Genomic DNA, 16,833 nt, shown 5'->3' on the forward strand with positions numbered 1-16,833 from the left:
AAAAATCCTAAAATTGATCTCTGTTTGATAATTAAAGCTCAAAAAACAGTTGAGAATATTTCTATAGTTTATTATAGAGAGCATTAGATTATCCTAAAATCAAGAAACCTAAGGTCAAGAAGTCTTCAAGTTTAATGGAATTCCACCAGAAAAGAAGTAAAATACTCTACAGAATGATAAAGTGGTGGACAGCCCATGATCTCAACCAGCACTTGCTGGGCTCACCAACCACTAGAGTAGAGAGAGAGAGAGAGAGAGAGAGAAAGAGAGAGAGAGAGAGGCTCCCCTTATAATAGAAAAAGAAAAGCCTGCCCTCCACCTTTTTTGTTGACTTGCCCCAGAAAGTTTAGCACACTTAGGGAGAGGAAAAGGAACCCTAGAGCCCACCAAGGGTCCATTAAGGATTCCTTTGTTGAGGGTACTTGCTTCAATGTAATCAACTCTGTTTTCTCTCACTCTGTCTCTCTCTCTCTCTCCCCATGGGCAAGCATGTTGAAAGCATATGGTGCTCTTAAAAGGTGGAGTGGAATAAAAAGGAGCCACTGTCTTGGTCCCTTGTTCATGTTCTCATGTAGGGAGGAATAACTTTAGATCTAAAAGATAGAGCCATTTCTTTTAAAAGGTAATCTTTTGGGGGAGTAAAATAAGTGGGAACAGAGAACTCCACTCAAATCTCAGGATCATGTGTAGTGAGTAGTGATTCCAGTGCTGTGCTTCCCTTTTTTTCAATTACATGGCTTTCCTGTGCTTGTGTCAATGTGGAAAACGACCTTCTCTCTCACTCTCTCACTCTCTCTCTACCCACATCATTTCCTAGAAGAGAAAGCCAAGGCTTGCCTCTCCTCTTAGATAGGGAATCTGGGTTTGGGAAAAGAAAGCAGAGCAGGGGAATCATTTAATGCTCCAATACCTTACAAGTGAATGAAGAGAAGATGTTCTAAAAGACTTCCACCACTCAAATTTGTCAAAATCTCCATCTGGGTTAGCTTGAAGTTTCAACTCCTGACAGCTCCCTTAAAACTCCCAACCTCCATGCATTTATTTTCCCTTTCTTGTCCATCCATTTGTTTTTTTGGTAATGAGATAGTGAGTTCCTGACATGGTCCAAATCAAATTGTCTTCTCAGTTCTTACCCACATTAACTTACATTTGGCTCTTTCTCTGAGAAAATTCAAAACCAAAAATCGTGTTCGGTTGCCAACCCATACATATATATATATGACTATGACCATGATGGTAACCTAACCTAGCCTCCACAAGAAAGAAGAAATTTTACAAGATCAGGGGAAACATACTTTCATGGGAAAAGTATTTTCTATTACAATACACTTTGTATTAGAGTAGCCTTTTCTTGTCCAACAATACTTAAAAGAGTATAAATATATCAACCCGTTTGGGTGTAATAGTTTTTAATCAATGGCTGTACTTGTATCAAATTGTAAGGAAGTTGCAGCAGGGTTGCTTCATTCAGATGAGCCAAGCAAAAAGATTATCTGGAAAGGTTACATCACTTGATGGACCCCTGAGAATTTCAATAATTTGGAAAGAAGAAGCTTATTTCATTCTTATGGATTGAATTTTGACTGGTCAATCAAACAAAATCTATATCTTATTCATAGTAGATAAGTAAAAGGAGACACAGATTATGGGGAAACTAATTCCTGCCCGCCTCTTTGTCTTATTATCTCACATCTCCTTCAAATCTCACAATGCAGTTCTGTATTTTCTGTGACATTTTACTATAATCTGGAAAACCAAAAGGTTATAAAAATGAAAACCCATTAAAACTGACTGGTTTTCTGTAGATGATTTGTGAGCACTTGTAATTTCAAGAATATTTTGGTGATCAAAACCACTAAAGACACATAAAACAATGGAGACATAGGTGTCCTTAACCCTATTCCTTCTATTATTGTTAAGTTTGTTTTACTCTTCCCCACCTCTATCTACTGTTGACAAAAGCAGTAGAGAGGTTAGATTCCCAGCTGGGTAGCCTTTTCTTTCTCTTTATAGAAAATGGAAACATCACAACCTCAACTTCAAACCCTTCTCAGGTAGCTATTACTTTATAAGTTGACATACATCACCATACATCTTCTCTCCCTTCCCAACCTCTCTCTCTCTCTAAACAATACAAAAGGGTTGAGCAAAACAAGATAGAGAAAAATCTGCTCAACCCTCAAAGACCTAAAAAGCAATACAAAAAGGACTCCTAGAAATAACTTTCCTGCCTTTCTTTTCCTTCTCTTTTTGGGCATAATGCATAATGGAGGTCCAACCAGCACTTTAAGAATTGGATCTCTCCAAGGCTGGACCTGAGTCGGTCAAGAACTAGAAAGAATCAGAATCAATTTGATTCCTAATTCAGTTTTTCTTGTTTTCTTTCAAAGTCAGTTCTGATACTTTTATAATCAGATGGTTATTAGAGACCTACTTCTTATAAAATTTGAGCCTGACTGACTTGTGATAGCTCTCTTTTCCCTGTTTTTTAGGGTTCGGCATTTTATATTTGTCACTTGGCATTACCTGAATCAATCCATGTGAAAGAAGAACCCATACAAGAACAAATATCCATCACAAAAAAACATCATAGATGCTGTAACCCTTATAAGCCTCAAGTCCAATCACACATCAGAAATATTTTTGGTCCCCTAACTTCTGGGGCTGGCATGTAGTGTCAAAAGATACATGTGAGTACTGTTTGTTTAATGCTGACCCACCCCTATGGGTTCTCTGTGAGGTCAAGGAAATGTACCCATGAAGCAAGATTCTCTGAAACCAATCCAACAACAACAGTAGAGAGAGAGAGAGAGAGAGTTCCATTACTGGGTAAGTAAATGGAGTAAAAATGGGAGATTAAGGTAATGGGTTCAATGGACTGAAACGATATGGGCATGGGTTAAGACAAAATATGAAAGATGCCAGAAAGTCAGGCCATCTGTGATTGCCCAAGAAAGCACCAGGCTAAGTGACAAAGATCTTGAACCCATAACCCAACAAACATCAATGCAAATCAACAATAGATGAAACCCACCCAAATTTTAGTGCCTTTTTAGATCTTGAGAGTTGAAAACCAGATTTACTTCTTTTCTTTCAGGATTGCAAATCAAGACTCATGGTAGCTTGTTAATACTATTTCACATATCTGTATCAAGATTTCCATTCTGAAAGTTCTAAGTCGGATACTCACTTCTCATTCTCCATCTTGCCTATTTAAAAGAAATGAATACAGAATCTATTGTTGATTAAAAATGAAAAATGATTTGGTAACTTTTATCCAAAATAAATTATAAAATGAAAAATAATAGAGTTTTGCATGTCAAACTAAAAAATTGATAAAAAAATAATAATGAAAATTGAGATAGATTGTTAGGGTTTCAGGAAACAACATTGTTTTCATAAAAATAAAAAAAACATATATTCCATTATAATCCCTCAATTTGCATAACAGCACCCACTATTGCCTCTTAAATTACATGGCACCCCCATATAAATTACAAGTTAACCGCATTTAACTTTGGTGTTAAAATTGATTATGAAATTACTCAATTGCCCTTACTTTTATTCAAATTATTTAAATTAAAATGTATTTTAAATTACCTAAATACCCTTTGGATAGGGAAATTACCAAATACCCTTTAGATGAGTGAAGATTTTCTCCCTTCACCCATCTTCTTCATATCTCTCACCGGAAACCTCCAAACATCGCCATACCCTGCCGGACTACCTCCACTGCCCGCTTTTCCCCTGCCGGTGTTCACCCACCAGAATTGCCCTTTGGAAAGCTACAAAAATTGCTCCAAATCGAAGCTAAAAGTTGAAAATTTTGTTTTCATTTCTGTGATCCTGAAATTTGAAACTCCAATTGAAGAAAAGTCTTGTTCAAATGCTTGTGGAGCTTCTTTAATATGGAAGCTCGCTAGAGGAATAACAAAATTACTCAAAGTATCTAAAAAATATGGAAATTTCTTTTAAATGCTTGTGCTTTGCAGTTTCAGATCAAAACGGACAAACTTAATTTCGTGGAATGTTAGATGTTCATATTCAATACCTAAGTGGTGAAGTGGATTGAATATCGGGAAAAAGCAGAGTATGAGAGAGATTGAGAGAAATTTACCGGGTCAGCAGGTGATGTTCTAGCACAGATTTGAAATTCATATACATTTTACAAGATTGTTTAGTCGGCCATTTTTTGATTTCAGGTTGATCAAAGTGGAATCCAAAGCCATTGTGATCAATTTACTTCTTTTTTTTCTTTTTCTTTTTCGGTAGTGATGGTGTGGCTGCTTGTATTTCAATTTCAATCGTTTGTAATGGAAAATCAAAGAGAAAATCGAAGGGGGAAAGGAAGAAAAAAAAACCCTAAATGGGATGATGGGAAATCCATCAAAACCCTAAAACTACTACTTCTAACCCTGCCCGTTTGAAGCTCCTTGGCTCTTCAAATCTCTGCAAAATCCAATACAAGAAACATGAGAAACGTTTCAGTTCTAGCAATACTTCATTTGAGAAATCAAAGGAGATGAAAGGAGGTGGTTCTTGCGATTTAGTTTTGGTCTGTGGCTGGTATTTGATCGTTTTCGACCATGGACAATATCTTCACCCACCTAAGGGTATTTGGGTAATTCCCTATCCAAAGGGCATTTAGGTATTTTGAAATATAAATTTTAATAAATAAAAGTAAAAACAATTGGTAATTTCAACTATTTTAACAGTGAATTTAACAGTAAGTAACTTGTAATTATGCACGTGGGTGCTATATAGTTTTGGAGATAATAGTGAGTAGTCAAGAGTTTCACCCCAAAAATAGCGTGTGCCGTGTAATTTGCTCAATTTTAAATGACTTGTACAAAAATGAATAGCACGAATTTTATACTCAAAATCCATTATAGACAAAAAAATCTATATGGATCTTAAGGGTTTTCCATTCTATTAAAAAAATAATATTTAAAATAGATGCCCAAAACATTAAAGAAGTAAAAAATATCAGAAAATAAGAATGGGAATTGATACCAAAGCCCTAAATCACTTGGGTATTGCCTCATCATATTTTTGCCTTTTAAAGCCCAAAAGTGTAATTGGACCTGCAAATATGGTATTGTCCATGGATGGGCCATTGGTTTTCAGGCTTGGGTCTAAACTTAAATGGGCCATCTTCTATACTTTTATCTTCATCTCTGTCTTTAACCAAAATTTGTCTTGAGCTTTGTAGAAGTAGATATGCATACCAAATCATCACTAATTCAACAAATAATTTTACTTTTTTTTTTTTTTTCTGAGAAAATAAAATTTTAATTCAAGCAGTAAATTCAAGCAGGTTATCTCCATGGTCGAGTAGAGATGATTTCATTATGAGTAAAAAAAAATAGTCCAACTTAGTTGTTTTTTACCCTTCTATGAGGTTATAAATATGGAACAGATGAAATCCTGCTTCAAGAAAAAAGACTAAAATGCCCCTATATTAAGAAATCTTAGAAATATTAAAACAGAAACTCCAAACAATTTGGGACCCACAGCTAGTCATTTTGAAGAACTCAAAATCTTAAACAAGTCTCAAACCCACTCGATGATGGTCAACGTTGAAAAACGACCATCAAAGCTCTTTTAAACCACGAAACGAGCCCCCGAAACATTTAATACGGTAAAATTGGTTTTCATCACAACATTAACAACTTAATATTGGACTATCATTTCATCATTCTTAATTCAAATGCAAGATAATGCGCTCCACCACAAGAAAAATTTCTCACAATGAAAATTACTTAAATTTGAATCAATAACAACCCACAAATTTAAACCAATAAAAGATCAGTTCCGAAGCATATTGAAATGGAAAGAGTTGGGTCCATCTTGTCAATGCTTTGAGATGAATCTTCTCCTAAATACGTGGTAAGAAATAATACAATCTTCTACCCATAAAAATGGAGGATCTAGATTCTATTATGGTTTGGTTTGTCCAAACTAAATTGTTAGTTAAGTCATCATCAGATTAACACATACGTGTAAGTATTATAGGGTTAATCAGGTGTTGGAGTTAATGAAAGAGGACCACTTGTTAAGGGGAATAGTAAAGAAAATGAAGAAAAATCAATTCAAACGTGCTAATCAACAAAAAATTGATCATTGAAAGAGTGGTCACTTTTTTCAAGATACATGCATTGAACCTAAATCAAAAGGAATTTAATTGTAAAATAAAAATAAAAATTTGATTACCAAATCTAGTATGTTCAAAATTTAATACTGCATTTTATGATTTACAATGCTAAATGATTATAAGGTCTAAAAAGATATAATAATTAGATTTTATCATTCTTAATGGAATCTTTTAAAAGTTATAATGGTAAAGCCTTGGATCAAGTTGTCTGTTTGTTGGCTTCTTAAAAATTTAGAAGGAAATAAAATATTATTTTGGGGAGTTTTTCCAAGGCTTGGATATAAGAGTACATAATTTCACCTTTTCACCCCTAGTGAAAAACAAAACTCATTGATACTTCATATTTTTTTTGGTATCTAAGGTTCATTCGGGCCCACATCGATTACATCCTCAGGGGGAGTTTTGCTGTCCGTAAGGGTCAAATCCGTGACCTCTCCACTGAGAAGTTTGGATCTTACTATTCTACCAATCCTGCATTGACCTAATGCTAATCAAACATGGTGAAGATTGAAATCAAAACCTAAAATGTTTAAACATTATGAATAAACCTTTTTCTTTAAATTGTATCATGGGCCAATGTGATCTTAAATTGGAGGGACATCAGCATAATTTTAAAAGCAATGCACCATGAAAAGAAATATCTTTGCCATAAATAATGGTTACTTAAATTGCTCAGGTGTAAGCTGTATTCAACATAGATTAGCATAAACTTCTTTTTGCCGACAAGAACAAAGTTCAATGAACATAACCACACAGTCCATTGCCCCCACTTAGATCTCCTTTCTCTCTTGTCTACTTATAAGAAGTAATGAAATAAGATTTGGATTTCCATTACCAGAAAAGGGCAAGGTTACTTGGATACTCTGGGCCACATTCACAACACCAGCCAATTTCATACATTTGGGTGAAGTGTTGAACCTAAGTGTGTCTTGATGAATTCAAATAAAAATGACAGCAATGGAGAACTCCACTTCCATGGTCTTTCAGGCTATCATGTTGTAATATTTGATGCATTGATCTTGGCTTATAACTGTGATATATTGATACAGTTTCTAGTTAAGCTGTCATATGGTAGGAGATGGCTTTCCATTCCCCTTGTACTCCAAATGGCACTTACTGTATGGTAAGAGAGAGAGAGAGTTTATCCAAACCAAAAAAATAAAAATAAAAATGGTAGGAGAGAGAAGTCTCCTCCATCAATACGAAATGGGACCCATTTTTTGATTGTAAACTAGGAACTAGGAAGTAACCTTACTTGTCATAATTTGATGCTTGACTGTTTTGAAATATGGTCCACTGCATCTTATGTAGTCAAAGTTATAACTAGAATTCCTCTTTCTTTCTTTTTTTCTTTTTTTTTTTGTGGTAATATGTGGAACTCTTCGCCTAAAGAAGGTAGAGTTTTTTACATGGTATTCACTATTTTTTGGGCGAAACTATTGACCACTTACTATTCTCTGAAAATTATATGGCACTCACATGAATAATTACAAGTTATCCATAATTAAATTTTGTTGTTAAATGGCTACTAATTACCTAAATGCCTTTACCATGTAAGTCATTTAAAATTTGAAAGTCAAATTACTCAAATGCCTTTTGGGTAGTAGATTACGTAATTACCCACAAGTGACTCCCTTATGCTCTCCCTTCAACGTCTTCATCTCCATGAGTTTTCTCCCTCTCTCTCTCCACCAAGACTTCTCCCGCTGCAACTCATCCTCCCTGGCGACGATCGCAACTCAAATTTACATTCATTAGTATCCAGAAAGAAACAAGACTCAAACCTTGTTGAGTACTTCGAATTTAGAAAACAAGAGAGAGAAGAGAGAAGAGAGACACGAGGTGATGTAGTAGCGAAGTAGGAGAGGAAGTAGAGCAGCAACAAAAGTGGAAGCAAATCATTCGAGATGTGTTAAAGTGAACTTGACAAAGCTCTTGAAAGACCGATTTGAAACTGGAGTCATCCAAGCTACAGAACAAAAACCGACATCCAACAGAAGAGCTCTACCATCAAAACTCTGATTTGAAGCTACTGACAGAAAAAATTATTGAGATTTTCAGATTTTTTTTTTCCTTCCATGAAATCCATATATGTGCCTCAATGTTGGAAAATGACTTAGTATTTCTTATTAAATTTGCATCCATGAGCCCAAGCCAAACTAGACAATTAGAGCATCACCATAACAATCTTTAATCAATGAAATCCTTCCCAATTTTCAACCAACTCGATTTTCAAGGGTTGTATGAATATCACTTCTCGTTCGCACTTTGAATCAATAATTCTCGAATCCTCATTGTTGGATGCCAAGCATTTCTACAAACAGTATCTTGAGAATGGCTCCCCCTGCACTTCATGCACCACAACCATTTCAAACATTCAGGTAGCTTACTTGCATGCAATCAAGTTGGGAGCGTCTCAACCTGTACTAGGTACCTATCAATCTATGCTGCAGGTTTCATTAATCTTTTGGACTGATGTGTTTGTTCTCTGTATACTTCTCTTCCTCTACTTCAAGCAATAAGAAATGTGATACCCTAATTTATGGGTTTGTGATCGGCGATAGTGTTGTAATACTGGTGTTCTTGTGGGTTTTTGGTTTTTAAGGAGAAGATTTAGAACATGACTTGGAAGTAGTTAGCGGAGGAAGGAAAAATCCACTGGCTTGATGATACATGGATTAACTAAACGAAGGAGATGGTTGTAGATGAGTGGTCGGAGAAGATAGTTGTAGAGAGAGACACACACAATGGTTTTAGGTTGGGGTACTTCCATAATTTTGGTGCCCATTTAAGTTATTTCAATTCATTTTATGAATGACTTAAATGGTTGTAAGGGTATTTAGGTAATTTTATCCACTATTTAACAACAAAACTTAACTGTGGGTAACTTGTACGTTGTAACCATCCATGTGGGTGCTATGTAATTTTAGAGATAATAGTGGGTGGTAATTAGTTTCACCCCAAAAATAGTAGGTGTCATGTAAAAAACTCTAGAAGGTATTGCTTGCTATAAGGATGTTGCAAACCTCATAAACAAGCAAGTATTAACGTTGGTAGGCACCCTAGTAAGTTTCTCTGCACAAGCATGACTTGGGTATTATTTGAATTGATCTAAAATATTATTTGTTTTGATCCTTACCGTAACAACCCCTCGTATTTCTAACCCGAGATCCGTATTGTAAGTCGGATAACCTGAAGGTCAAGCCAGAATAAGTTGTGGAGTATCCGGATTGAAGTCCATAATCCATATCTTAAGTTCAATCCTTCGTCCGTTTTACGAATCTTGAAGAGGTAAGTGATCTTCACACACTCCATTCTCTTTCCTCATCTTTTAGAATGTGTGGTCTTTTCCCCTTTTGTTGGTGGTGACTGAATTGTATTGGTTTTATTCCCCATTAGTGATTTCAATTAGATCCTGTCTGAAAATGGATCCTTGTATTCGAATAAAGGATAGATGTAATTGAAGGAGATTAGTTGAATATTGAATCTTTAGAATTTTAGGGTTGCTGCTTCGTGCTTGTGTTGTAGACTTCTTAAGGACGAAATTCGGATTTAAATCTTCCCAAAATCGAATTAAAATTGGGAGAGGATGAGGCAGTAGCGAGAGGAAGAGGACGAGGCAGTAGCGACCATGGATTCTGATGATTTTTGTGAAGTATCGGCCTTTTTTGCCTATATTTCACCAGTTCACCAAAAAATCAGATAAATCACTTTTGCCCCCATTTTTGTTTCGCTCCTCACCGAACCAGGCAAATATTGGATGAATTTTGCCAATATGTTTTACCCTGCCTAGAATCAACTCCACGCTAGGAGGGGGATCTCGAGAGGAAGTCAAATACAATATAAATGGCATGAACTCCTTAGACAACCAATGATGGGCTTTATTAGCTTCCTTATTGTGAAATCCCCCAGAAAATCCTAACCCGAAACCTTACTTGTAGGTTTGAGAATGTGGAATGTTAGTGGAAGATAAATAACGGGGCCATCCAAATAGAGACCATTAGACTATGATTAGAAATCCATGGATACGAGTAGTGCTGATGAAGGATCCGACACTTTGTTGAATTTTAGAAGGAGATTTGACACGAACTTGAATGGACAAGGAAGGTGGGTTAATAGCCGCAGAAGATGGAGTTGGAGAGCCCTCAAGCTCACATAAGAGGCCCTAACTTGGTCTACAAGGTTGTACTTGTGTCGCGAAAGAACCAGACCAAAAGACCCCCTGTGAGAAGTTGGAGGTGGAGGTCGATTGGGGAGGTTGACCGCGGCTGACTTTTTGAGGCGACCTCCACTTGGATCTCATGAATAGAAAAGGGTAGATTGGGGTTTTTTATTTATTGGCACCCTATTTAAAGGTGTTTTCGCCCTAAAACAGATTATTCTATTGTTTACCCGTCAAGAAGCCCTAGAGTGTGTTAGAGACTTTCTGTTGAAGAAGAAGGAAGTCGTGTTTCCGTTATGGATTGCGTTCTAGATCTAATAACTCATTCCCAATGTCTGATTTTTACTTTCTTATTATTATGGGTGAAGGAGATCCATGTTGAGAGAAGGATTTGGTTAAGAAAACCTTGTTCTCGATTGGATCAAGAGATTTGAATGATTCTCCAATTGTTTCTCTCATAAAGATTTCAAGGAAGATCTAGATTCAAGATTAGTTAGATCCATGTTTGTTTTATGATTTAGGGTTATCAGGAATGTTGAAGCAGGTCTTTGGGAAGGTTTTAACACCCTCGAATGACATGGAACTCGTCGGAAGTTGAAGATCAAAATTGACGTAGTTCTCTTCAGGTTGTAGTTCGTGCACCTGGGGAGGTCACTTAGTGGGAGACCCCCACAATCTACCCCCACCTTGCTGACTTTGTTTTGGGCTTGTTTTGAAGCCTATTTTGCCTCCGATGTTAATTTAGCTTAAACCATGCACTATTATGGTATTTTGAGGCGTGCTAGGCTATTCTTTGCTTTCTTAGAGAGGATTACTATCGTTGATTAGGTGAGGGATTCAACTTCATATGTGCATATATTTAAATCATGATTTCTTAAGTTAGTTCAATGACGCTTATTCTACTAATGTTTATTATGTTACTCTAAAAGATGCTTGAGTGGGTAGTTTGTAGATTGTATGGAAATCATGATATCTTTCTTTACTTCTTTTGCTATTGAATCATAATGGTGCTATGAGTTGGGAATTTGGATATTTAATGTATTCATGGACATTTACCTAGGGTTTTGGCATTGACCATTGCCCTTGGAACCTTACATTGACCATGTAAACTACGTTGCATATTTTAGGTGTCCAGTTGCATGGTTAGGAATAATTCCCCTAACATGTTATGACCCTATTAGCATGGGAATTGAGGCTGAGTGACTCGTGGCAGGGGTATTCGATTGGTGGGCCCCCAAGACTAGTATGAAACTATGAGGGGACATAGCTGTATCGTGTGTCATTCATTGGTAAGGTTGCATATGGGAGGTGCAGGGCTCGTGAGCATCTAAGACTGGTGAGACTCTGTGAGGGGACACGTGAGCATTCACCATATTATATATGGATGACCAATAGGGTTACAGATGCGTATCTACAAGTTGGTAGCCATCCCATGAAGATATGACATTCCCTATACTTGGAAGAATACTAGACCAAGAGTGTGAGATGTACGAGGGAAGGTATCTGGACTTTGAGTAATATGTTGACATTGATGACTCTGCATTGGGCTAGATATTTCCCTGAAGCGCGCTAGTTCTCATACCAATGGTCGTGGTGAAAGAGTATGGCCTTAATCCCTAGCTATAATCGTTGATTGGATTGTTATCCCTATACCTTGGTCAGGACGCTCATGATCAATGAGACTCCATGAGAAGTCTGTGTGAGACTACTCAGAGAAGGTTGGTGGTGATTCCTTAATGTGTGTCTACTTCGATAGAGACTAGCATGATTAGATACTTAGGAGCATTCTTGCAATTGCATTGCACATCATTTATGCTATCATGAGTTAAGTATGTGGATATGTGTTGTTGATGATCTCGCTAAGTTCTTTTGAACTCATCCATCGTGAAAATGTTGTTTTTTAGACTGTGTTGTAGGTAATGATGATCAAGTGATGCAATAGTACAAGATGTCGTTGGATGAGTACGAGAGCAACAGGATCACTGGGATGACGATGTTCATGGTGATGCATGTGCATGTTTGGAGTGTTCATACGACATTCATCCCTTTGCTTAGGAAGACCGTCACTTATAGAGACAATGAAACTTTTAAGTTTACAGTTTATCGTTTAATCAAGAACACACAGATGATCTAACAGTTTCACTTTGACTTTCTGTTCTATTTTGAGATTCATTGGAATTCCTTTTATGTGACATCATATTACACATTATTTGAACTCATTGATTATTCCTTGCTTATTGATTATGTTATTATGTGAAGTGGTAATGCATTGTACAATAGATCTAATTTGTGGACCACCTCCACGTGTATTTGGGTGGATCCGATATCAGCTGAGTGGAGTGTGACATTTATAAACAAGTCTAAAGGAGATATCTGATCCATCCCCACCTATTTATTGGATCTACCGTAATCCTTCATGCGAACCTACCACTCTAATGAGGCTTGGCTTGGACAAGTTGAATGGCCCTCAGAAAGAGAATTCCAAGCTTCCATGGATGCAGCACAATAATCTCAAATCATCACAACACTCTGCCAGAAATAGAAGCTGACGTCATAGATGTCCTAATTTCTCCAATACCATAAGAAATAGGTAGTACACGCAATGAGAACCAACTATCCTAACCCTAAGATCTAGGCCAAAGGGTTAAATTGAAAAATATTCGATTCATGAGGGTCTCTTGGAAGAAAGTTGGAGACCTTTCTTTGGGGAGAATCGAAACACAAATAGATTTTGCATATGTGTAGTCTCGCATATCATAAACGGTCTCCTCATGACCTTCACCACAAAAGGCATAAGCATCATTGGAAATGAGGTCCATACGAAGTTTCCTAGCATTAGTCAAAAGACAATTGTGAATCACAATCCATAGGAATGCATGGATACTCCCCAAGAACTTAACACTTCCAAATAAGCTTCCACGTGGCATTTGTCTACTCACTTAATTTAAGAAAATATAGATAAGTAGACTTAACAGACAATTGACCATCATGCTAGAGGGACCAAACTATAGAATCATAACTATCAAGAATTGAGCTCTACCAAGAGATAAAATGAACAATATGTGCAATAGCCAGTCTCCTATAGTAAAAACATAATCCTTGACCTTCTCCTCCCTCATATTTGAAGGAATGGGGGTTAAGGCCATGGGTTCATGAGTATCCATTCCACTAATCCATGCATCCCACCAAGAGAAAGTAGTCAAGCCATCATCAACACTTTTGCGACAATCAGAGAGAACTTGAGGGGCCATGTGACACATTGATTTCCTCAAAAGGGAATCCACCTGAGAGGTCGGGAATGGGCCAGCACTCCCTCGGGGTGAACCATACTTGACCTTGAAAATGGGAACCCAAAGCTTAGATTCATCTGAACAAAACCTCAAGCAAACTTCATCATATAAGCATCATTGAGAGTGTCGATCCATCTCAAAGCCAAACCACCTAATGCCCTAGACTTGTAAGTCGTAGACCAGGACACCAAATGGGATTCGAAATGGTGCAATTGATCACCCCAAATAAAACCTTTGCTTAGGTTACTCCTTGGGATAGGTGCCTGCATTGTTATTGAGGGATAGCCAAAAGAACCCAAATTGGCAAAGGTAGTACAACTCGCCATGGAGAGATAAATTACTTTCCATGAAGCCAAGCGATCTTTAACTTAGTCAACCAAGTAATCATAGGTCTTGCAAGAGACATGACCATTCCGTATAAACACTCACAGATGCTTCCCAATATCCTATTTTTCTTGAAACCAGTCAACGTCATATACCATCAACACAAGTTTGATCTAACCCTCTGGAGAAATAGATTACAGTCTTAGCAATGCTCACTTTGCTACTTGGAGAGCCACATAAGCAATCAAAACAGTGTAAATTGGTCCCCATGTTTGAAATTGAAGCCTTACCAAAAATAAAGCACATCATCTATAAAATTCTTCTATTGAATTCAAACTAGGTGAAAAAATAGTTTCCATTCCAATCTAAACTTTTTAGTTTTGGAATTGACAATTTTATATATTGGTATTACATGATATACAAGAAGGCTTTGCCCCTGGGCTGAGGAACTATGACTTCCTACTTGAAAGTATTGATTTTTTACCAACTAAGCCACCTCTCAGGATTATTCCAATATAAATTTAGTGAACTTAAATTTAATTTACCAATTTCTATTGGTTTTGTTTAATTTGGGTTTTATAGGCCAATTGCATTATTGGTCTGCTTTGAGCCTACTAGTGACCCCTTAACCGATAATAATATATATATATATATATAAATTTTTTTTTGGGTGAATAAATTACCAACTATTAAATCACTTTCAATTTTTTTTTTAATAATATAAGTTCTTTGTCACCTAAATGTCGATTCAATGATTGTGATCTATTTAAGGATGTTATAGAAAACTTCATATAACGGTAAGATATTTTTATTTTATTAACACTTGTGCCCAACATAATATCTTTTCCAAACTCCAGAATGACATATGATTAAATGACTTTATTATAGTTTTGAAAAAATATAACTTAGCTGTCATCAAATTGGAGAATTGTAATATCCTTTTAAGGAGTTCTACCAAAATAAAACTTCATTTTAATGATAGGTAATTCTAATTACCATCAACACCCATTCCAAATAGATTAAGAAGGAGAAATGAATGGGAGATTTAGTTACAAATTTTAAGTTTTTTTATATTAAAAAAATAAACTAAATGAAAACTAAAGTTACACAATATTAAATCTCTCATAGATACAAGCCAATAGAACGTCTAATGTCATGATACACATGCATGACCATGCGTGAAAGTTGTGCAGAGGATTGGTGTCCATACATGATATATTTGTTGTGTTGGGTTTGGGTGTCTTGTATTATGTAGGTCCATGTAATTATGATTTTGTTTGTATTGTATTTGTAATTGAAACAGGGTTTAGGTCAATTATTAGTATTAAAATAAACTTGTAATTACATTGGGATTAGGGTTTTAGGTTTCCCTATAAATAATCTTTGTTGGATAACCTAGTTGACACGAAAAGCAAAGGGTAATACTTTGTGGGTGTGGGTGTGAGAGTGGTGTGAGGTTTCCTGGAATTAATGAAACTCTTTTTCTCTCTGGTGAACGTAGGTAAGATTTTGCTGAACCATGTTAAATCCCTTGTGTGCTTTGCTTGTGTTCTATCTCTTGGTGGTTGTGCATCCATTATCCCTAACAATATTTTCTTTTCCACTTCATCAAATTGGTGGGTAGAGGTTTTTATGGGTGCGGATTTAGGTAGAGGATTGTAGTTTCCTCCCATCACACATCTAGGAGGAGGACCCACTTTTAAACACGTATGATCCATTTTATCAATGTTCAAAAATATTGGCCCTCCTTCTAAATATTAAATTGAGGGCACTAGGGAAGGTAATCTTTTACCAATCGAGAATGTGGAATCCAACTCGTTTTTATTCGGTTTCATTTAAGATTTTTTTTTAATCATATCTCACTTAATGTCACTCAACTATGCATGCAAACTTTTGTTTTGAAAACTATGATTTATTTACTGCAGAGGTTAAAAGTTGTTTAAAAGTGAAAAAAGAGATGTTTATTTAATTCAATATTTATTTCAAAATGACTTGATTTTCCTTCATTGGGAAAAAAGAAAAATTACCAGGACTTCAACTTCAGTGTTCACATTGGTTACACTAAGACTTAATCCGTGTAAAAAGCCTACATTTATTGAAGGAAAGGAATTACCCATAAAATGATATAATTTAAAACCTTCCCAATCTTTTTCCTTTTTGGGTTGAAAAAAATCATCCAAATCAATTCAGTAGAATTTGGTCTCTTGAAGATGCAGTTGTTGATGGTTTTAGAGAATAATTATGACGTTATTTGAAAATAGAAGAACAAGCAGTAATTTTGATTAAAACGATTTTGTTCTTTAAGAACAATTGAGTGAAAAAAAGTGATATGAATAAGAGCTTTAGCAAGATAAGTCTTATATATATGAGCATAGAATTGGGTTAGTGAGAGAACCCTAGAAAGGGAGAACGACCCACTTAATAAAGAGTCCGGATCTGCGACCTCGACGAAGAGCACTTTGTGCTTTCCCGACGGGGAGATGATTCGGATTCCTTAATAAAATGGTCTCTCGAGCTATTCCTACCCCCATCCCTACTCCTACACCCCCTTAACTTTGTTCTCGTATTTAGTGTCCTACTGTCTCTGTTTGAAAAGAAGATTTTATAATTCTGTAAATCAAATTATGAAATATTTCCATATTAAGAATCGTATGTTTATCAGATAAAAAAGGTAAGAAAAATAAACATATAGTGAAAATTTTACTTTTTTCTCTCATTAATATTTTTTTTCATCCCACTTGAAATTCAACAAATAATAACCCATTTATTCAAGAGTCCGGATCAGCGACCCCGACGGGGAGCACTTTGTACTCCTCGACGCCTCCTGACCACAAAAACCAATGGGGCCCACGGTGAAAAACACTTTTGGAAAAGAAAAAAAATTTCACCAGAGGAACCCATTG

The sequence above is a fragment of the Hakea prostrata genome, chromosome 3 (genome assembly GCF_041222555.1).
Source record: "Hakea prostrata isolate BN-2017 chromosome 3, UWA_Hpros_2, whole genome shotgun sequence".
Classification (NCBI taxonomy): Eukaryota; Viridiplantae; Streptophyta; class Magnoliopsida; order Proteales; family Proteaceae; genus Hakea; species Hakea prostrata.